The sequence below is a fragment of the Spermophilus citellus genome, assembly GCF_964194105.1.
Source record: "Spermophilus citellus genome assembly, chromosome: 6".
NCBI classification, from domain to species: Eukaryota; Metazoa; Chordata; class Mammalia; order Rodentia; family Sciuridae; genus Spermophilus; species Spermophilus citellus.
The window spans coordinates 81384291-81406796 of record NC_138187.1 but is presented as its reverse complement, the minus strand read 5'-3'; the positions used below and the strand labels follow the sequence as shown (position 1 = coordinate 81406796).

Sequence of the window (22506 nt, the reverse complement as noted above, 5' to 3'; positions counted from 1 at the left end):
TGGTGACCTTTATAGAAGGGAAGCCTGTAGGGACAGCACATTATCAAGTGTGAAGAGACCAAGCCAAGGAACCTCGAGTGGAAGACTGCTCCGCCGATTTATGATGGGCTTTCTGGTGCCACCACTAGACAGAACTTACATGAATTATTCTCCAAGACATGGTCTCCTTAGTCTTCTCTTTATGATGTTAACTTTTGTGATGCTTTTTGATTCAATGCATAGTAAATCATTCAAACTAACTTACTACTGATTGAAGGTCTCTTGGGGTCAAAATCATGAAAATATTCTCATTGACTAACAACATTTTAATTTATTAATGACTTTCTGAGTTGGCTTTCTATTTATATAACAAAATCACCATGAACTTAACCCACACAAGTTTATTGTCTTGCAGTTTCTCTGGGTCAGAGGTCTGGGTTCTCTGCCCAGTCTTACTGGGTGGGAGTCAGAGTGTTAGCTCAGGTTTTGATCATCTGAGGGTTGTGGTCATTTTTCCAAGATCACTGTTGTTAGAATTTAGTGCCCATTTAGAATTTAGCACCACTCAGTGCTTCTAGAAGCTGCCATCAGGTCTTTGCTTCATGGATTCCTCCAAAGGCAGTTCACAACACAGTTAAGGTAACTTTCGCTTCTTCAAGCTGGATGGGGAAAATCTCCATTCAGGAAGGGCCCAGCCTTTTTTTTTTAAAGCTTGCCCGATTAGGTCATGTTCACCTAGCGTAATCCAAATTTTCTTTAACATTTTTTTATAACTTTATCTTATTTATTTATTTTTATGTGGTGCTGAGGATCTAACCCAGTGCCTCACCCATACTAGGCACGCATTCTACCAATGATCTACAGCCCCAACCCCATAATCTACTTTCTGAGAAATTCAAAGTTAATTGACTAGTCATCTAATCTTGGGAGTGATTTCCTGCCATACTTATAAGTTTGACTTACACTTAGGTAGCAAGGATTATTCAGAATATGCACACCTAGGCTCAGCAGTGCTAAAGACCATCTTTAGCTTACGCCACTCTTCTTATGACTCAGTTGCCTCAGGTCTAAAACAGCTGCAAATTCTCCTCATTTTTCAGGATATACACTCTACTTCCTGATGACCTCTCAGGCCAGGGTGAAGCTCATTTGTTGCAAATATTGGTTCCATCCTGCCTTGAAAAGTTTTTCTCTCTTTAGTTTCCCTACATCTTGGATTAAGTAGGTGTGCTCCCTTCTTATGAGATTTTTTTTTATCTCATTCATTTGCCTGATCCTCATTGCACATGTTCCTGATAAACAGCTCTTTTAAAATTTATTGATTTGTTTTACAGTAGAATGCATTTTGACATATTGTACACAAGTGGAGCACAACTTCTTATTCCTCTGGCTTTACATGGTGCAGAGTCACTCCTGTAGTATAACCATACATGTATACAGGGTAATAATATCTGTCTCTTTCTACTGTCCTTCCCATCCCCACAGCCCCACCCCTCCCCTCACTCCCCTCTGCACAAACCAAAGTTCCTTCATTCTTCCCTCCCCCTTCCCCACTATGGATCAGCATCTACTCATCAGAGAAAACATTGGCTTTTGTTTTTTTGGGATTGGCATATTTTATTTAGCATGATATTCTCTAGTTTCATCCATTTACTTGCAAATGCCATAATTTCATTCTTCTTTAAGGCTGGGTAATATTCCATTATGTATATTACCACATTTTCTTTAACCATTCATCTGTTGAAGGGCATCTCAGTTGCTTCCAAAGTTTAGCTATTGTGAATTGAGCTACTATAAACATTGATGTGGCTGTGGCATTGTAGTATGTTGATTTTAAGTCCTATGGGTATAAACTGAGGAGTGGAATATCGAAGTCAAATGGTGGTTCCATTCCAAATTTTCTGAGGAATCTCCATACTGCTTTCCAGAGTGGTTGCACCAATTTGCAGTTCCACAGGCAATGTATGTGTATACCTTTTTCCCCACATTCCGCCAACATTTATTGTTGCCTGTTTTCTTGATGATTGCCATTCTGACAGGAGTAAGATGAAATCTTAGAGTAGTTTTGGCTTGCATTTCTCTAATTGCTATAGATGATAATCATTTTTTCATATGTTTGTTGATCTATTGTATTTCTTTTCTGTGAAGTGTCTGATCAGTTCCTTAGCCTATTTACTGAGTGGGTTATTTATTTTTTTGGTGTTAAGTTTTTTGAGTTCTTTATATATCCTGGAGATTAGTGCTGATAAACAGCTCTTTAAAAACCCGGTAAAATATTTTTTAAATGAAAAATCAAGTTTATTGAGGTGTGATTTACATATAGTGACATTCATACCTTTTAGTTTACAGTTCTGTGAGTTTCAAGAAAATGCAGTCATGTTAATCTTGATAACCAAGGTGTGGGACTGTTCCTTACCACAAGAAATGCCCTGGCCTTTGTAGCCAGCCTCTCCCATAACTCCCAGACCCTGGCAACCACTGAAGTGTTTTCTGTCCTAGAGTTTTCTTTCTATAATGTCATGTGCATCATACCTTGTAGTCTTAGTAATTCTGTTAATCTTAATATAATGCTTTTGAGATTCATCCACATTGCGTGTATCAGCAGTTCATTTGTTTTTATTGTTAAGTAAGTTTCCATTGCATGGATATAGTGGGGTTTTTTAATCCATTCATTTACCAGAAGGATACATGGGGTGATTATGAACAAAGCTGTTGTAAGTGTTCACTTGAAGGTTTTTTGTGTACACTTATGTCTTCTTTTTCCTTGAATAAATATTGAGTGGCAAAACAGGTAAGTCATATGAAATTTCCAAACATTTTTCCAAAGTGAGTGAATACTTTTGCATTCCCTCCAGCAACATGTAAGTTCCAATTGCTCCACATTATGACAGCATTTAGTATTATTACTTTTTCTTTATTTTCTTTTATTTTACTTATTTGAATAGGTGCTAGCATCTCATATGGTTTTAATTTACATTAAAATGAATAATGATGAATGAATAATGATGAATATATTTTCATGAGATTATTTTCTATTCATATAGCTTTTTATGAAATGTTTGTCCAAATATCTTGTCCATTTTAAAAAATGAGTTGTTTTTCATTATCAAGGTTTGAAAGTTCTTTATGTACTTTGTGAATCCTGTATTAGATATGTGTTTTGAATATATTTTCCACTCAGTGAGATTTTTTTTTGTACCAATAAAACCATTTGATGTGGAGTTTTCTTTGTCAGATGTTTTTTAAACTAGGAATTCAATTTTTTAAAATTGATATAGGAGTATTCAATTTATTTTTCTTCTCCAGTGAACTTTAATAGTTTGTTTCTTCCAAGGTATTTGTCCATTTTATCTAAGTTTTCACATTTAAGGGCATGGAGTTGCTTATAATATTTCTAATTACCTTTTGATGTCTTTAGGGTCTGTAGTGATATCTTTCATTCCTGATATTATTAAATCATACCTTCTGTCTTTTGCTTTTTCTTCACTAATATGCCTAGAGGTTTGACAATTTTTATCAACTTATGGCTTTTACCTTACTTTTTTTTTTCCAGTTCATTCAATTTATGTTTTTTTTTTTAACCACGTTAGCTTTTATCCTATTATTTCCCTCCTTCTGTTTGCTTTGGGATTAATTTGCCTTTATGCTCCTAGATGTTAGCTTAGTTCAGAGATTTGAGACCTTTCTTATTTTCTAACATAAATATGTAATGCTGTAGATTTTCCTGAAGTCCATTTTATCTACCTCCCACTTATTTTGACACATTATTTTTTTCATTCCACTCAAATATTTTCTATTTCCTTTTGTGATTTTCTCTTTCACTCATTGGTTATTTCATGTTGTTTAATTTTCAAACATGATTTTCCAGAATTTCTCTATTTTTCTAGCTTAATTCTGTCACATAAATTTGCACTATACTTTATTAGATTTCAATCCTTTTGAATTTGTTAAGGCTTATTCTGTGGCCTTGAATATAGTTGATCCTGCTGAAACTAGTAGCACATACTCCATGTCAAATTAAACTATACTGCTTTTTCTAATTTTTTCATGCCTTTTCATTGTCTGCTTCTTTAAACAACCTCTCTTTATTTTACCTTCACCTACAGGCACACATTCTAATGCTTATGTACCCTGTTAACTCAGGTGTATGTGATACTAGTTCAGAACAAACTTTTGTATTTCTAAAACTCCAGGGATATTGTGATCATCATTGCTATGTCTAGACAGATATTTTCAAATCACCATTTTTTTTTCCTGGGGCTAGGGATGTCAGGGTTCCTACTCAGGGTTCTGGGGGGAAGAGGATGGCAATAGTTGTCATCAAATCTTTGCTGCCTTCATCCAATCTCACTCACTGTAGACCTTAGCCTTTGTCCCACACCTTTAGTCTTTTAGGACCCAAGGATGATTGTGACATCTCTTCCCTTCTTATCAAATATTTCTCCTCTTGTGTGTCACCAGAGTGACTCAGATCATATTCTGAATGATTATCTTATGTAAAACACTGCCTGGCTGCTCACTCAGATGAGCCTTCCCCCTAATTAAATATGTTCAGAAATGAATGGGAAGCTCATATTCATCGTCTGGACTATGACATGAACAGCTCTCCACCCATGACGTGTAAGCTGTCCCCATCCAGAGATGAATCAACTGTTGTGTCAGGTTAGGCTTCAGCTGACCATGCCTCGAGCACTTTTAACATACCCAAGGGCAGAGACCAATAAAAACACTAAACTACTATGTACTATCAAGTAAGGTATCAGGACTAGTTCACTTTCCTCTGAGGGCATTGAGTGCATCTGCATACCTCCAAGCCTATTCATAGGCAGAGACATCTCAAAAACATCTGGGAAGGTACAGTGGTCACTCAAGTATCTTGCTGATTACTTTAGAAGTTCTGGGAAAGGTCAGGACTCTATGCACTCTTTTAAGTACTGGTCAAATCATGGTGTAGTTTGGTTCCTTCTTACTCTGTTGCTTGATGATTCTATTTATTTATTTTTTTAAAAAAATAATGTTGATTGTTTTATCTGTATATGTACTTTTTTTTTTAATTCATTGTGGTGCTGGGGATTGAACCCAGGTCCTCACACATGCCAGGAAAACACTCTACCACAGAGCCACATCTCCAGCCCTCATTTTTTTTAATAAGGATAGAAAGATGAAAGTTTATTTTACTCAAATATGCTTCTCCTCGTCCCTGCCACCAGCATGTATAAGTCACTTTGGAAGTCCTTTTCCCAGAGCGGTCTCAGTTGCCTAATGCCCTCCACAGTTTACTAAGGGACTATCCTGAGAGACAGCTGCCTGCAAACATCTGAGGGCTCTGGGTTATTTGATTTGTCTTTGTTGTTGTATTAAACTTTCCATGACACATGAAATGAATTTGAATGAATGGTACCAATCTAGAAAGGATTACTTAGAAACTGGATGCTGATAATTTATTAAAGGCAAATATGATTGAATAACTGTCTAAAAACGTGGTCTTTCTGTTACATACGTGGCACAGACAACTCAGGAGCTTAGGACACTTAAGGTCTTGTGTCCTATGTTTCATGTCTGATGCCACCAGAAATGTGTTATGAATTCTGTATTTAACATACTTCAAGTGGTATGAGTCCTCAGGACTGTACCAAAGAGCAAACACAGCCTTTGTATGATGGCAGATTTTTGTCTTGTTCATCAGTAGTTGCAAACAAAGTTGATGTTTTTATCTAAATCATAAAATCCATCTTATTGTTGATTATATAATCACCTGCTATATATTGTGACCTGTGCAGTAAAACAGAATTGTGCAAATATACTTACCTTTGGATACCTGGAATTCCCAAGCTCAATTATAAATATAACACCAAGTATAAGGCTGTGCTAACCTTTAAGGGAATAATGACCCACAGACAGGATATGTGAGTGAGAGTTGGAGGCTTGCTTGGGGTAAGCCAATCATGTTGAACTAACACCAGCAAAGTACCGGTGGTACTGTGGTGGGAGAGGTATGTGGCCAAAAATGAAGGCAAGGCAGGAGATTGTGCTAGAACAAAGGGTAAGCACCCAGACTTGATTTCCTTTATATTAAAATCTTTATTTTTTATGTATAAATAAATGTGTATCAAAGACTTCAATAGACATCTCTCTAAATTTGAGGATTTGTGTTTTTTTATTAAAAAACATTTTTTGTCTTTTTGTTCTTTTTAGATATACATGACAGTAGCGTGTATTTTTGAAATATTATATATACATGGAGTATAACTTATTCTAATTAGGATCCCATTCTTGTGGTTGTACATGATGTGAAGTTTCACTGGTTGTATTCATATATGAACATAGGAAAGTTATGTCCAATTCATTCTGTCTTTCCAATTCCCTCCCCTCTCCCTTCCCTTCAAGGATTTTTAGTTTTTAATGCTGTCTTTTTGCTTAATGAATATTTGCTTGCCTAAATATCTCCCAAACTGTGTGGGGGATCTGTTTCCTCTTTTAAAGTTTCATTATTAAAAATGGTTAAGCACGCAAAACTTTTTGCTTTCTGTTTTGAGTTATGTGACTAGATGAGTTAAATTGAAATCTGTTAAATGTTTCAAAGTTAACATATTTGTTTTGGTAATTGCAATAAAGTTTGTTTTTTAAGCCCATCCTAAAAAAAGAAAGGAAGGAAGGAAGGAAAAGAGAAATTAGCATTCGATTAATTTATGGGAGGGTGTGACTGATATATTCCTGTTCTTCCGTGAAATGAGGGGTATTGGCAACCTAAATTCCTTAACATTTCAAGTTCACCTTCCTCCTTCCCTCCCTTTTCTTTTTCTTTCTATCCTTCCTTCTCTCTCTCTGTGAAATGTTCTATCAGCACTTGCTAGAAGAATTCATTATCTCATTTAATCCTGACTGAAATCCTGCAAGGTGTCATTTTTTTCTTTTACCCACAGGCAAACAGAAGCTCAGAGAGGTTAACCTCATGACATACAGCCAATGAATGTTAGAAATTGTGTCGGAGCCCAGACCCATCAGTCTCTCAAGCCTGTACCTTGGTAGCACATAAACATTTCTGACATTAATTTTTTAGGGTTTTCCACAAAACTTTGCTGTTCCACGAGATATTAATATATGTGCTAACATTGATAAAGGAGTTGGTTATATTTTTCTCCTAAACTATATGTAGGAGAAATAGGAATTACATACATATAATTAATATTATCATTTTGTAATAATTTGCTTTTAAGAAATAGTAACCTTCCTTGAGAAAACCCAGAGGTTGCATGAGAGAATTGTTACATTATATGAATGACATCCCACATGCATGCAAGTGGCTATACTTAGTAGTTTGTTTTATCAACAACATGTGTAAAGGTATTCAGTGTTAATTTTTTAGAGTATCTATTATCTCTCAGAAGTGTTTACTCACCCATGAGACTTCATTTTTTCAGCTGTTCTAAAGGTACACTAGATCTCATGAGCACCTATTTATGTTCTACCACTGTACCACACATTTAAAAAATATTTTCTTTTTCTCAAACACATATGTGCACATGCCTTAGCAGAAACAGAGAGAATTTGGTTGGCGATTTTATGGAATGCTATGGATAACCTTAAAATTCACTACAAACACATAAAAATATTAGGCAAAATATAATTTGTAAAGCCTTTTAAATACCTACTCAAGCTCACCAGAAGAGAAGGGATATTCAAGGGGCAGAAAAGAAGAGCATGTGCATCAGAAGGTAGTGTGTACTCGCAGAAGCAGGGGCAGAGAGGAAGCATGTCAGTAACCTGGTTTAACACTCATGCAGAGACAGATGATAAATCTTTGGACTCGGGTAAAATTGGAAGCTGAAAGATACTCTCACACAAAGTCAGTTTCCACAGTGACCACCCCCTTAGTGAAAAATCCACCCTTCCATAATGGGAGACCCTAAGAACCTAGCCTATCTTTTTTTAAATAATTTTTTTATTTGTAGTTAGATACAATACTTTTATTTTATTTATTTATTTTTATGTGGTGCTGAGGATAGAACCCAGCGCCTACACGTGTTGCTAGGCGAGCATTCTACTGCTGAGCCACAACCCCAGCCCAAGCTTGTCTATCTTGACCTGGGCTGGGGTGGGAAAGTAAAATATTTCCTGGGTAGTTTGGGGGTGGGGTGTGCCAGGGATTGAACCCAAGGGTGCTTAGCCCCTGAGCTGCATCCCCAGTCCTTTTTAGATTTTATTCTGAGACAGGGTCTCGTAAGTTGCTTAGGGCCTCACTAAATTGCTGAGGCTGGCTTTGAATTTACAATCCTCCTGCCTCAGCCTCCTGAGCTGCTGAGATTACAGGCATTTGCCACCATGCCCAGCTCCTGGGCAACTTTTAAACATAAGTCTGTACCACATGTGAGCTTGAAGTTTTTAAATTTACCCACTACCTGTATCATCTGAGATTCTGCAACTTTAATATTGAGACTTTAATATTGAAATTGGTGTTGGGCTTTGATGTACCCAGAGACCCTGGTAGAAGCAGGTCTAAAACCTCTCTGCAGACAACATCTCCATCTGGGCAGGATTCCTATAGATAACTCCTCACTTACCCTGAGTTTATAAACCAAAATTACAAGTGATGCTTAGAAACAATCCACCATAGGCAAAATCTCCTGGCAAAAAGAAATTGTAGAGATAGGTAAATAAATGATGTGAAAGAGAATAGAAAATAATAGTGCATATCATGACTAAATACTAAAGGAATATTAGATAAAAGATAATACAATATGAAAAAAATGAGAACTTTTAGAAATGAAATAATAGAATGTTCACCAGGGAAGAAAAGATAATAATTTAATGGATAAGATAGGATAAACAGTGGATTCAATGTTGTTGTAGGTATAAATTTTGAACTGGAACACAGATCTAGAAAAAAAAAAAGATCCTAAGCTAGCATAGAAAGAGACAAAATATAAGAAAGGGAAGATACATGAAAGATAGACTGGAAAAACCCAAAATCTGTCACTTAGGAATTCCATCAGGAAAGGCTACAGAGAATGGGGGGAAATGATTTTTAAAAAGATAAGGTCTAATCCTACCCTAGAGTCAATGAAAGACATGAGTATTCAGTGTCAGGAGACTCAGTGAGACCCTGCCTAGATGTGTCATAGTGAAACTGAAAACAACACCAGAGTCAAAAAGAAGATTGTACAGACACCTGGAGAGAAAAGAAACCCTGCTCTCAAGGAATTCCCACTATCCACAGATTTCTCAAAGACAACAATAGAAATCAGAAGACACGGAGCAGTATTGTCAACATCGCAAGAGAAAATGACTGTTCACCTAGATTTTTATTCTCAGCCTGATAAAAATAGTGATCATAGTCTACAAAGAGTTCCTCCAAAACTTCAGTGGCTGAAAGCACTCTCCAAAGAATGTATTTTATTAAGAAGGAAATCAAATCCAAAAGAATGTGATAAGGAGATGGACAAGCATGTAGGTAAATCAAAAAAAGGTTTTGATTGGCTAAAGTAATAATGAAGTAACAATATTGATTATGACAAATTTTGGTGCTAAAGCACATAAGCTGGAATTATAATATCAGTTCTATACTCGGTTATAAATGGGACACAATGATCAGAGTAAAATCATCTCATATCCTCTCTATTATTTGAGCATAAAGATGTCGATGACTTATAAACTTCATTAAGTATGCCTATTAAAAATTCAAGGACAACATCTAAAAGAATAGGAATGCTATTTATGATTTCTAAGCCAGTAGAGAAGATGAAAAGGAATAGTTAAAAAAAAAAAAGGAATAAAGAAAACTCAAAACTCGGTTGATTAATAGTAAACCCAAAATGAGAAGCAATTAGGTAACCTTATTACACTCATTTTTCAGATAAGGAAACTGATTCCTGATGTGTTAAATAACATGCACAAGGTCAGTTAGCCAGTGGTGGATCTAATAATCAAACCCAAGTTTGACTCCAGCACTCAAGATTGTGACCATGAAAACATACTGTCTCCTTAGAGATGGATTGAGATGAATTAGATGAAAAGGAGATGGGCTGGGGATGTGGCTCAAGTGGTAGTGCGCCTGCCTAGCATGCGTGAGGCACTGGGTTCGATTCTTAGCACCATGTACAAATAAAATAAAGATATTGTGTCTACCTAAAACTAAAAAGTAAATATTAAAAAAAAAGAAAAGAAAAGGAGAGAAATTTCACCTGGTGAATCAGCGTCATGTTCTCCTGAGCTTTGTTTTGACATTTACCTAAAATTGCTAGAAGAATGGCAGTCTGTAAATAGATGATCAACTGCTTACTTTTTCCCAAAAATGTTGTACATTACATGTTAATAAGCTATGAAGAAGTCCCTTCTAAGAAAAGGAATAATAAATATTGACACAAGGTTTTCCTGCAGATCATAGGAAATCCATGATTTTCTTTCCATCTTTTCCACCCTGTGTCCTGAACATATTCACAACACCAGCTTGCTCTCTCTGAATTCACTTGAAGCTTGCTGCACTTTGGAAAGCCACTTCCAGCAGGATTGCAAAGGAGCCTTAAGCTCCAAGCTCCCTACCAACTCGTGAGCATGTAGAGAATTGAATCAAAGAGAAACTGGCATAATTTAGCTGCCCCTTGAGCTCCCCGATTGAGTGTATTTTGAGAAAGCCCAAACAGGGTAGGGGTGGGAGGCCTTTTAAAAATATCTATTCTAAGGGATTTAGAGTGGAGAAACAGAATTTGAGAGACGCTGGACTATTGTTAGATGCCAGCAAGTGACTTTTCAGCCGGCTTTTTTTGTGTGTGGGTGTATTATTGGCAAAGCTTTTTTTCCCCCTCTTAAATGTTGCCCTGATTTAAGGTTCATTAATTGATATACTACCCAATGTAAGGATAGTCAGGGTGCAACACTCTGATTTTTTTGTTTTCCTCCAATTTGTCTAGCTAACTGGCAAGTAAAGTAAAATCTTCTTCAAACTTCAGGATTTTAAGAGGAGGAGGAATTCTATTTAAAGTAGGCTGGAGTTGCCCTAGATCCATCCCCTGGTTGTTTGAATGAGCACTGCTTTGTATGAATTAGTAATTCTGGTGTGGGGGCAACATCCAGAGAAAGTTTTTTTGAAGCTAAAATCCAACTCAAAGCACAACCACTGTAGGACTAGAGATTTGCCACACAGGGACCTGAGCTCCTGGGGAAGCTGGCATCTGTATTAAACAGGCATATTAGAGCTAAGGGTTGGCTATAAACCTACTCCCATCAGGGAAGAAAAATGTGAGAATTCATTTTTTTCTCTATCACATAGTTAAAAACAAAGGATTTAAGTCAGTCCTGACCATCCATGTTAATGAGAATGGGAACAGGATCAATGAACCAAAGCCAGGGTATTTCATGTTAGTAATTCTCATTTCACTGTACACCAGGCCTTTCCATGTAGGAAGGGTGCCTTGAGTTGAAAAGATGTGTCCTTTTCTTTTGGGGATAGGCAATCTGTACTTAGCAGAGTCTCATCTTGGGCTCAGAATGAGAAAACAAGATTGTAATTCTCCTGAGATTCCACTTATCTAGAAAAGAATTCCCCAATTCAGGGGTGCTGAATTGGTCCAAAGCAGTTGTGTACACACATGAGAAAAGAGCGAAAGTAAAGGAAGACTAGGAAAGTAGAAGATAAAAGAATAGAAAAGGGAAGAATGAAAGACAAAAGAAATTCCTAAAATTATCATATTTCATTGAATCTAAGACTGTAAAGTACACTGTTACATTTTGTATCACTAAGAAAGAAAAGATGCTATCAAGTGAAGCCATAACATGACACGAATTGTTAAGATACATCCTGATTTTTGAGATATTAAAATGTGAAAAAGAATGTGCAACTTGGAATTAATAAAAATTAAGTCTCTTTTTTCTCCAAAAAAAAATTAACAGTTTCTGCCCTACCCCCCACCTTTAAGCTATATCGTTGGCAAGTGTTTGAATAGCTGAACTATGACAGAAAATGCTCTTTGCTCTTTGGTCATTCTTCAGTCTTGGGTCCTATAACGTCACTCCAATGCTTGTTTGTGAATGGGGGTATTCCTTCAAGGCTACATATTTTTTCACCTTAGTATCTAAAATATTTTTACATCCTCGAAACCGTTTTGAAGTCATCAGAGGAAGAGTTTTTTACTAAATAATAACTCAAGGATAGGTCTGAGTAGTTTGAACACATCCACATTAAGCCTTAAAAAGTATAAAAACCAAAGTGTAGTTTCTGTGTCACGTCTAGACAGACACTGAAACATCTGCCACATTCATGACATTACCTATTTCCTCTTTGACTTTTGGTTCTTGAGATATATTTACTACTGACTTTCTGCATGCAGGGATGAAGAAACTTGGCATGAAGTAAATATCTAGCGTGGATGACAGAAAGGTCACCTAGCATTGCTTTAGGCAAGTTTACATGAGATTTCCAATTCTATCAAGTAAAAGTTTTTATTGTTGTTGTTTATTTATTTATTTTGGTACTGGAGATTGAAGTTAGGGGTGCTTTATCACTCGAGCCACATTCCCCAACCCTTTTTATTTATTTTTTATTTTATTTTATTTTATTTTGAGGCAGGGTCTTGCAGAGTTGCTTAGCTAAGGTCTCACTAAGTTGCCGAGACTGGCTTTGAACTTGAACTCTATTATTATTAATGACTTAGGTAACTCGAACACATAATAAAGTGCTTGGGATCCATGACATTCAAGGATAAGGATTATTTAATTTTCTCCTTATTGATTTGATATTCATATGGAGGCTAGTTTTGAAACTATTTTTTTTTTGTTGTTGTTGTTGTTATTTTTCTGCCTAGTGTTTTTTTTTTCCTTGACAACAGACATGGAACTCAAACAGACACTGACAAATTAGAGACTAATGCCCTAAAAACAGGATGACTAGTCAGTGAGGGAAAGGGACCAACAATAAGTCAAGGGCCCTGCAGCTCAGGCCACAGATAGCATTGACAGGCTGGGCTGCTTCAGGAAGAGTCTGGTAGACCTGCAGCTGTTGATGAGTCAGCGATGCTTTTGCTAAAAATGCTCATCTAACACAGTTGTGGGAAGTGTTGGTCGGCACATGACATACAGAAGCCCGGAATTACTCCTTCCTCTCTGCAGCTCTCCTGAGTCCTTGCTGAAGGACTGGAATGGGCTTTGGTGCCTTACAAAGCTGTGTATGGAGAGCCTCTTTTAATCAGGACAAGCAGCTGGAAGGCAGACTCTAAGCTGCACCAACCAGTAAGGACCTGGGTTTGATCCTAGCACTATAATGCACATGCGCAGGCACACAAAGCTAAGACCTGTAAAAAAAGAAAATGTGTAACGTTGTTCTTCCTCAAAGATAATTTCTTAGGGTGAAAATCGCTTCTTAACAATCACTTATTCCATCAATTTCAGAACCCATATCATACAGGGAAATCACTTGTAGTCTTTATTGCCTTTTTTTTTTTCTACATGCTTTTATTTATTTCTTTAAATCACTTATACCTGTTGTGTTGTAGGCAAGGCAAGACTTAACTGTGAAAGAAAAATATCCTAGTTTTATTCCTATATTTAAATAAAAACCCACTCACTTTTAGTGCAGATCAATTTGGACCTGCAAAACTATATTTAACATTTTAGATGCTTTTAGGTGGCACTCTTGAAGGTGTCCATAATTTTATAAGTTTAAAGAATACATTTATTGTGGAAACTATTATGTAACTCAATGTTTATTTCTTTTATTGAAAATATTTTAACATATATCAAATGGATGAATGAATGTAGATTTTTTCCAAGGATAGTCATTTTTCTTTGCAAACCAACTATATTGTTTGACTGTTCTACAAGCAGAACAAACCGACTAGAATAAATTATCTCCTATATGTCTTTTTTTAATAAAAATTTATATTTTGGTTTTAGGTGGACACAATATCTTTATTTTACATTATGTGGTTCTGAGGATCTAGCCACTCTACCACTGAACCACAACCCCAGCTCCTCCTATATGTTTTAAATGAAGCTCTTTCTAGTACAATAGTACTATTTATAGGTTTGTTAAAGTTTAGTTACATATACAAACTAATAACAAGAATATGGGTTAACTCTATGAAAGTACTATTTTAAGTGTTTTATAAATATTAATTCATTAGTGCACACTGTAAATTAATGAGTTTGAAAGTTGTTATTATTCCTCTTTTACATGGGAGGAAAGCAAGTCACAGAAAGTTTAAGAAACCATCCCAAGATCACAGCATGCATTGAGAATGAGACTGACTTGCAAAATTGGGCAGCCTGGCTTGAGGATACAAAAATAGCAGCCTCTCCTGCCACTCAGAGAAAGACCCCATGACCATGGTTCACTGTGGCAAGGAACTCATTTTTCTGGGCTTTCCTTTCTTTTATAAAACGTTGAGGTTGACTTTCAAGATCTGTAGGTTCCCTGACAGGTTTGAGTTTATGTCCTTTTTAAAGTCCTGGAATGTCTGTATAAAAATGGCAGATTGCCCACATACATTTGATTTGCATTCTCACTTAAAATGACAGGAATATATATGTAACCTTAAATGATAAACTCAACAAGAGGGGAGACAACAGGGCCAGAAACAATGGGCCTAATGGCACGGACCCAGAGGCCTCCAGAGAATGACACCAAAGAAGAGCAAGGCAAGCAAGGCCTTGAGAGACTTAGCACCCTGCAGACTCAGGCACAGCAGAGAGTGAGCTGATGTCATGGTAGACTGTGTGGATTCCCGGTCCCTAATCCCACTTCCATTGGTAACTGTTCTCTCCCATTCAACCTGTCCCCAACTGTTGCAGGAAGCTGAAGACTAATTTTTTAGAAAAAAAATAAATCAAAAGATTTCCAAAAGTGTACACACCAAGTAAAGCAGAGGCCTGGGGAGATTCAGCTACAACCCCTTTATTAGCTTCTGGAACTATCAGCTCCCTTCCTTAGCAGCATGCATATCACAACCTCAGCCCCCATTGGGAGGCACTGAGGTTTGACAGTGAGTGTTCTTTGAAGAAACTAAACAAATCTAAAGGAAAAAAACCTGCATATATTGCACTTGGGTAAATCCATTTGTCACCAATCTCTGCCCCTGGTAGACATATGAAATTTTCCAGGAGGTTGTTCTGGTGTTTTGTATTTAAATATGAAAAGACAAACAAGGAGAAGAGTCTCTAATATGAAAGAACAATCAAACAAAGCAAAATCAGGAAGAAAATGAGCTTGTGAAAGGAAGCCCAAGAAGTTAGAGATAAATCAGGGAACAGAAGAAAACTTCCAAATATTATATTTAATATTCCCATGGAGACAGAATAAGATATTGATATTCTTGAAGCAAGAATAGACTATAACAGAATAAGAAAAGATGAATAAAAGGATTAAAAAAAATTCTTGGAAGTCAAAAATGTATGCATTGTGGCTCTGTGCAGTGGCACATGCCTGTAATCCCAGCAGCTAGGGAGGCTGAGGCAGGAGGATTATGAGTTCAAAGCCAGCTTCAACAACTTAGCAAGGCCCTAAGCAACTCAGTGAGACTTTGTCTCTAAATAAAATATAAAAAAGGGTTGGATATGGCTCAGTGGTTAAGCACCCCTATGTTCAATCCCCGGTGCCAAAAAAAAAAAAAAAAAAAAATATATATATATATATATATATACACACACACACACACACACACACACACACACACACACATTTTCTCTCTCTCTCTCTCCTCTCTCTTCTCTCTCTCTCTCTCTCTCTCTCTCTCTCTCTCTCTGTCTCTCTCTCTCACAGCAACAGCAGCACAAATGCTCTTGCTTCCTATCCAGTAACCACTGCTACTCCCCACATTTCTCAGCCTCCACTGCAGAAGCTACTAATGCCATCACCTTGATTTCCTGAACAAATGAGCATTTGACAGAGTAAAGGAAAACCTGGTGAGAATCTTCCCAGAAGGAATGAAAAATAAACGATGGGAGGAAATTTCTCTCTTTTTGTGTTTAAGTGACTCCTGGAATTGTAGCAATCTTTGTGGAACATTGAATAGATGAGTATAAGGACTCAGCTAATTACTGAGATGGCAGAGAGAAAAGGAGGATAGAATCTGGGTCCGCAATGGCACCACAACCAAGGAACCATAGGGAATGGGAACACATAACTATATACTGTGGGGCATGCGGCATGCCAGCTGCCAGGGAAGGTCTGAAGCTTAGTTAGAAGAGACAGACTTGTCCAGAAAGAGGAGAGGATGCTAGTGGAGGTTCTACTGAGTACGAATCTGCATAATCCATTCCCTTCACTGGTAGTTAACACTGGTCAGGCCCTGTTCTAGGTGCCAAGAATACAGGACTGAGCAAAGCAAATTCCTTGCCAATCTGGACCTTCTCTTCTAGATTGAGCAGACAGGAAATTGAAAATAAAACAGGAAAATATGAAAAATGCCAAATAGTAAAACAATAATAGGGAGAAAAATAAAGCTGGGTCAGAGAAATAGGGTGGGCTGGAAGTGGTCACGGAAAGTAGTCTCTAATTATGGACCATTTGAAGAAGAGACTGGACGGAAATGAGGGAGTAAACCAGGTAGATAGGGAAAGTCAGTTACAGGAAGAGGAAATGACAAGTGAAATGGTCCTCAGGTAGGAATATGCTTGGCACTGTTGAAGAAAAGCAAAGGCAGCCCAAGAAGAATAAGTCAGAAATTAATAGATGATCCAGAGAAGTAATGGGGGCCTTTTGCTCTGAATAAGTGGGAAGACTAGAGTTCTGAGCAGAATAGCACAATCTGCCTTGTGCTTTAAAGAATTAGTCTGTCCATTGTGTTGAGAATAGAGCAAAGCCAACGAAAGTAGAAGCAGGGAGACATTTGGAAGGTTAGTGCAGCAATGGTATAAGAGACAGTTTGAACCAGCATAGTTATAGAAGAACTGGTGAGAAATTCTGGCTTCTGTTATCTGTCTTAGAGGTAAAGACAAGCCACTATCCAGATTTACTGATAAATTTGGACTGGTAGATATTAACATGACTCCAAGACTTTTGACCTGAGCAAGAGTATCAACTAAATTGTCATTAACTAAAATGGGGATGAGTATAGAAAGAGGAGAGTTGGAAGAGAAAACCAGGAGTTGGGTTTTAGACATCCAAGGTGAACCGGCAGCTGGATACACCAGTCTGGAGTTCAGGGAAGAGGTTGAAGGTGAAATTATTAGTTTAATAATGAGAAGTGTACAGAAGGGGTTTAAAGTCATGATAAAGAATGGTTCATCCCAAGTGTGAAGGTAGTTGAGTACTGAGGGAGGAGCAGCCAAAGATTTAGGAACTGAGAGGAAAGTAATGAAACCAAGTAAAGGACTCTGAGAAGGAAGTGGCCAAGGATTCATGTCTTGGAAGGCAAGTGGAGGAGAAGCCAGTCCCCCAACAGATGCAGTTGATAGATCTGACAAAAAGACTGAAAACAGACCACCATATTTAGCAAAGTGGAACTTGGTGACATTGGTAAGGGCTCAGTAAACCACGATGTGTTCTCAGTGCACCTAATCATAGGAAGTGGAGTGAAACAGTGAAAATAACCCCTTACCTAGAAGGTATATGCAATTCTTTGTGTGAGTATTTGTGGTGTTGGGAATAGAACCCAGGGCCTTGTGCATGTGTGGCAAGCACTCTACCAACTGAGCTATGTTCCCAGCCCAGGCATATGTAATTCTAACCTTATTTTCAGGCTGATAGAAGCCCACTGTGGAAAGGGTTATTAAAAAGAAAATAAGAAGCTGTGTTCTTACCATTTACACTGAGCTGACATGCTCTTTGAATCTTTTATTTATTGAGAAGCATGGTAACAGAGCTAGATAAGCCATTTCCCTAATCAAATGTCAGAAGTCTTGGAAAGGCAAGCATAATAAAAAAGCAACACAAAAGCCATAAGTACAGTCTTCATAATAAAGATGCATCTGGTACAAATTCCAGTATCATATAAATTTTGGATGCCAAGTTACTGAGCCTTTTTTAATTTAGTGTTCTTATCTGTGAAATAAGGCTAATCATGCATTATCTCATGAAAAGACTTCTTATTGAGCAATAAATTGGGTAGCATATAGGGAGCCTTAGTATTGTCTCTTCCAAACACGAGATCAATAAATAACAGCTATTTATCGTTGTTATTATTATTATATCTTATTTAGGCCTAAAGTAGAGGCTACTTGCTTTGATGCAGCCAAGAGGAAGCATCTGTTGACATGAACTCAATTGGAGAAGGGATTGGCTAGACCTGCAGTTTTAATAGAATTCTTTGGAAGGCATTATTATGGCCTGGACCTTGTAAGAAGCAGAGCAGCTCTCAAGGTCATATTTTCTTGATATATTCCAAAATAAATTGCACTGACTTCTCTTAAACTTTGCTCTTTAATCCAGATTGAAGCATGTGTGAGGTTAAGATAATACTACACCCCTGGGATGTTGGGAGTGAACACCTTGCTACCTAAGTATGTTGGCAGGCCGAGAGGTATGTGTTTGTGAGGCACTGAAAGGCCGTAAGCTCACCTTTGATCTGTGTTCATATTCCCACTCTCATATACTCTCACTTTAGAGCCTGTGTCTGCATGGGTGTTGGTTTTACTCTCAGTGATTCACAAAATAGAAATCAGATAGCAAATACCTAAGAAATTTGGGGTGAAAATGGGAGTTCAAAACACAATTTGAGTCAAATGTATGAAAGATGATATATCATGAGCTATGTAATGCTTTAAATAATCAATAAAAAATAAAATAAAATAAAATAAATACCTAAGAAATGATTTGTTTTGAAAATGCATTATGACTTTCTATATTCACAGTGACTCAAACCAAACTGGAATATTTCTAGTGGAAATAAAATATTTCTACTCTTGAATAAAATATTTGGAAATTTAGCAAATGGGTTCTGTGTCCTAGAACAATGTTTACTTGTTTTAATTATGGCTTTCTTTTCTTATTTAAATGCATGACTTTGAGTTCTGATTCTACAGTTTATTTTTTTCCTATCTGATTTGAAAATTTATAATCTTGGAGCACTTCAGCCAAGAGATTCATAGGGCAGTGAGGTGTTTGGATTTCAGTTTTTTACATTATAGGGCATGCTCATTCAATTTATCAACTTTAAAAAATTCAGACAAAATGGACATTTCCCAGAAGTTAAGTAATTTCTCCAGAGACAACATAAAATTTCATTAGTCATTGGATTTAAAAATCTAACCTGATTAAAAAAAAAATACATGGTTCTATTTCTCCACATGGCACCCAAAGAAATATTTGTTTGTGCATCTTGAATCCACAGATGCCTTTTGCTTCCTGCTCTTCGTGTGAGTTCTAGTTCCTCATTGCAGATAAATAGATTCCAAAACCTGCCTTAAGAAGCATTGTGCTAAATGGCATTATCTTTATTAGCATTTGACTATATGAACTGAATATAAAATATCTTCTAATAGAGCCTTCGTAAATCTTAGACTGACCAGAAAGGGTCTTTTCTGGCAGAATTGACAACCCCTAAACACACAGATAAGAGAGATTATGCCCGACTTGATTCTAACCCCTCTGATGATGACATGATCATAGTAGAATTTTACTTAACCAATTATCTGGGCATAAAGAATTATTGTACTTGGATCTAAAATAGGGTAAAGTGTTTGGAATCACAGTAACAAGCATATCAGTGATTACATTCAACAGATAACTTTATTGCAATTGAAAACTGAAAAATTAATCATCTCATAAACCTAAAATTACACATACTGTCACATAAAGGATCAAGCTAAGAGGAACAATAAGAACCCCAAGATTGCTCAACGTTATTCCCTGACAGTATTACACGTTCCTCTTAAACTAACTTTGAACCCACAAGAGGAAGCTAACTCCTGGCTTATCTCTGGTTCAGCATAGAGTTCCTTTACTATGATTCTGCTTTGAAAATGGGGGAAGCCCTAGGAAAGTCAGTGTTTTCTCCATAAAATGGCTGACATTTCAAGGGTAAATGGGATTAGACCTTTTTGATGCCGTATTTGATATCCTTCATCTTTTATTTAATGAAAAGAATGCCTTATACTCTGGTCAAGTCTGATTTCAAAACATTATCAATGGAATTTTCACTATTTGTATAATCACCTGTAATTTTCCACATAGTAAAGTTTTCCAGAGGAAGAGGGACATGGTCTGATTTACGGTTTGAAAGGATCACTGGGGATGGTAAGTGAAGGCTAGGATAGAAGATCAAGGGCAGAACCAGGAGGACCAGAGGAGAGGTTGCTGCAGACTCTGGAGACATTTTATAATAGAGCCGGGAGGATGGGAGGGGAGGTAAAAGAGAATGACAGGCATCCAGGATGACGTCCAAGTTTGAAGCTTAGGTACCAATTGGGAGGAAATATTTGCAAAACATGTATCTGATAAAGGTCACTTTTCTAGATATGCAGCATTCTTACAACTCATTAAATAGAAGACAAAGAATCTATTTTTTAAACATTGGCAAATGGTTTGAACAGGCACTTTACCCAAAGGGATTCTTTATGAATGGCTAATGAGAACATGGGAAAATTCTCAATAATCATTAGTCATCAAGGAAACATAAAATCACGAGATACCACTTCACATTCACTAGGATGCCAATGACCAAGAAGTCATCCAATTAAAACTAAAGAGGTCAAATAGTAACCATCATTGGGGAGGAAGTAGAGAAGTCGGAACCCTCATACACTGCTGGTGGGAATGTACAACAGTTCAACCACCTTGAAAAACTCTTAGACAGTTTCTTATAAAGTAAATCTATACTTACCATATAACTCACAACCCTACTCCTAGGTATTTTTATCCAAATGAAAACTTTTTTTTTTAATAGAAAGGCTGGTGTGTGAACAAATCTTCATAGCAATTTTATTCATAAGAAATCAAAATAGAAGCATTGCAGATGTCCACAAACTGTTGAAGGGATAAACAAACCATGGGGTGTCCATGAATATACAGTCAACAATAAAAAAGAATGAGCTACATACAAAATGTGATACCTGCAGCAGTATGGGTGAATCTCCAATGCTCTATGCTGACTAAAAGATCCAGACTTGAAAGGCTACATACTGTATGACTCTGATTAAATGAAACTTAAAAAAAAAAAAAGAAAAACAAAGAAAAGTCATAGCAGAACGTACAACACTGTTTGCCAGAAGTGACAAGTGGAGAGGAAGGAAACACAGGTACAAAAGAACTCTTTGTGGTGTTATGATTTTGGTGACAGATATATGACTGCATGTATTTGTCAGAGTTCATTAAATTATATACCAAAGTTGGTATCTGAAAATTATACTTCAAAAGAATTGATTTTTTTCCAAGTAAAAATTATAAATATTACTGTATCTTTTTTTTGAGGTCAGCATTTTTAATTAAGATTTGATAAATGTATAGATGGACAGTGTTTAAGCAATGTTGAAAAATATTCTCTAACTCTCTAGGCATCTAGCTTCTCAATGGAAGATGGAAATCACAGTTCCTGTTCAGAAAGAGATTTGTTTTTGAAAATCTGAAAAATCAAGTATAATAACTATGTTTGTAAATTATGCTGAATTTTAATTGCCTCTGGTTCAGCTGTTATTTAATGGAATCCAAAGGTGGTTTAATTTGTAAAGAATCCTTTTGTAGACAAAGTGGGCTTACATGATTTTGTAGACTTGCATTTTTATATATTATATTAGGTTTTATGAAAATTGGATGGATTTATAAGTACCCATTCCTAAAGGGAGAAAAATGTTCTTTCACATATTTGGAGGTTTTTAATTGATTCTCGTTCAACAAATATTGATGATGGTTTTTACGGAGATCATACACTGTGTTTTCATGTACATTGTCTTAATGTTCTAGCAACTTTAAGATAGGGATAATTACTTTCATTATACACCCATTGAATTAAAAAATCTATGAGTTATGTGCTGATTTGCTTATGGTCACTCAACTTCTAAAATGAAAGGTAAGCTTTAGGTTTCCCGGATTTAAATACAATCTTCTTTCCTCAATCAAAGCCACCTTCTTCCCCTGGTCCTTAAAATACATGTGAGTTGTCAGGAATGATTTTTATTCATCTGCTTCATGAATTCCTAGCTTCCACCATTGCTCAGCATATTGGACAAGCTTATGTGTTTCATTGGACTATATCTGCATATGAGTCCACAGTAAGGTCTGGCTATGGGCACTAAGAAAGGCCCTTGTACTGCTAAATTAGACCCCCACCTAATTTCATTGAGGTACTAAGGGCTTCATGGACTTAGACTAGAAAATGAGGTATTATATAAACAAACAGATATTTTTCAATATATAGGATAAAATATATAATAAAAACATTTTAAATCTAAATTTATTTCCAAGTGTAGCATATTCATCTTTCACTATTAAAAGGAAGGCTGTTTTTGGCCTTTACAAAGCTATAAATATTAAGAAGAAATATGTGCAATATTATAAAACTCATCCATTTAACTAACATTTGATGGAAGTCTCAGCATCTGTTTCTGCTAGAACTTATGAATTTGGGGGGGGGGGAATAAGTCATACTTCATCAGATAGACTCA

General features: G+C 36.6%; 1 protein-coding gene across 3 annotated transcripts in view; it reads left to right on the top strand.

Moving 5' to 3' along the window:
• Nucleotides 1–22506, top strand: part of PRTFDC1 (phosphoribosyl transferase domain containing 1) — an 83639-nt gene that overhangs the window by 14200 nt on the left and 46933 nt on the right. The window lies entirely within an intron of this gene.